This window comes from Heterodontus francisci, unplaced genomic scaffold, assembly GCF_036365525.1.
Source record: "Heterodontus francisci isolate sHetFra1 unplaced genomic scaffold, sHetFra1.hap1 HAP1_SCAFFOLD_58, whole genome shotgun sequence".
NCBI lineage: Eukaryota > Metazoa > Chordata > Chondrichthyes > Heterodontiformes > Heterodontidae > Heterodontus > Heterodontus francisci.
This window is the reverse complement of record NW_027142006.1, coordinates 5,488,934-5,490,504: the sequence shown is the minus strand read 5'-3', so window position 1 is coordinate 5,490,504 and position 1,571 is coordinate 5,488,934.

Here is a 1,571-nt window from a genome sequence, read left to right as displayed (position 1 = left end):
TCTGGGTCTTGAGCTTCTCCTGAGCGGTGGCAGACCTGCAAGGAATCAACTACCAGCTAGCGTATTAAGCGAGACCAAGGCTCAGGGCCTTCAGTGACCTGGTGGGGAGTCGGAGAGGCAGCGGATCCTGTGAGGAACCACAATCAAGGAAGGATGAGAAGGTCATTGGCAGGGTACAGAGGAGATTAAGTTAAAGATTTACCAGTTTATAAGCAAGCGCAGAGCCAAGGAACGGTGCTGGGGCAGATCAAATAATAGGAAGTTGTGATCAATTGGAAGGCAAGAGTGATTGAATGACAGAAGAGATGATGGTGCAAGGCAAAAGTCAGGGACAGAATAAGTAACATTTTGTAAGCACAGACACCAGGAGTGGGGTCTGAACCCACGCAGGTACATGTCTATCGGATCTTAAGTCCAACACCTTAACCACTCAGCCATCCTGGGACATTAACCCACCACTAAAAATGAAATTTAATGTGATCTGGGTGCCATCTGGCCTTTTACAATATAAAGTTATGACTCCTCTCCCATGCTAAATTGGACCCTTCATTATTTATGAACCTCAATCGGATCACCCCTCAGTCTACGTTTCTCTAAGGTGTAGCGTCCCAACTCTTTTAGTCTAACTTGATAACCAAGATGTCTTATACTGGGAATTTGTCGAATGTCTCTCCTCTGTACCCTTTCCAAAGCCTCAATATCACCCATCATGTGAGGAGACCAAGACTGGATACAATATTCCAAGTGAGTCCTGACCAAGGTTTCATAAAAGGACAAATTCGGGACATCTCAGATACTGAAGGAGTCCGTGTCCAGAAGCAGCAAGACCTGGACAACATTCAGACTTGGGCTGCTAAGTGGCAAGTAACATTCACACCACGTAAGTACCAGGCAATGACCATCTCCAACAAGAGAGAATGTAACCATCTCCCTTTGACGTTCAACAGCATTACCATCGCTGAATCCCCCCACCATCAACATCCTGGGGGTTACCATTGACAAAAGCTTAACTGGACCATTCATATACATACTCTGGCTACAAGAGTAAATCAGATAGTGGGAATTCTGTGATGAGTAACTCAGCTCAAGGCACGTGGTGAAATGCTCATTAGGAGAGCTGGAGAAATGGACTGGTCAGGTGGGCAGAAAAGTTGCAAATGGAATTCAACTTGGAGAAGTGTGAGGTGATGCCTTTGGTGAGGTCAAACACAGCAAAGGAATACACAATTAATGGGTGAATGCTGAGAGGTGTAGAGGAAGTGAGGGACCTTGAAGTGAATGTCCACAAATCCCTGAAAGTAGCAGGACAGGTTGATAAGTTGGTTGAGAAGGCTTATGGAATCCTTTCCTTTATTAGCCGATGTATAGAATATCAGAGCAGGGAGGTTATGCTGGAACTGTATATAACATTAGTTAGGCCACAACTTGAGTTCTGTGTGCAGTTCTGGTCACCTCATTCCAGAAAGGATGTAATTGCACTAGAGAGGTTACAGAGGAGATTTACGAGGATGTTGCCAGGACTGGAAAAATGCAGCTATGAGGAAAGATTGGATAGACTGGGGTTGTTCTCC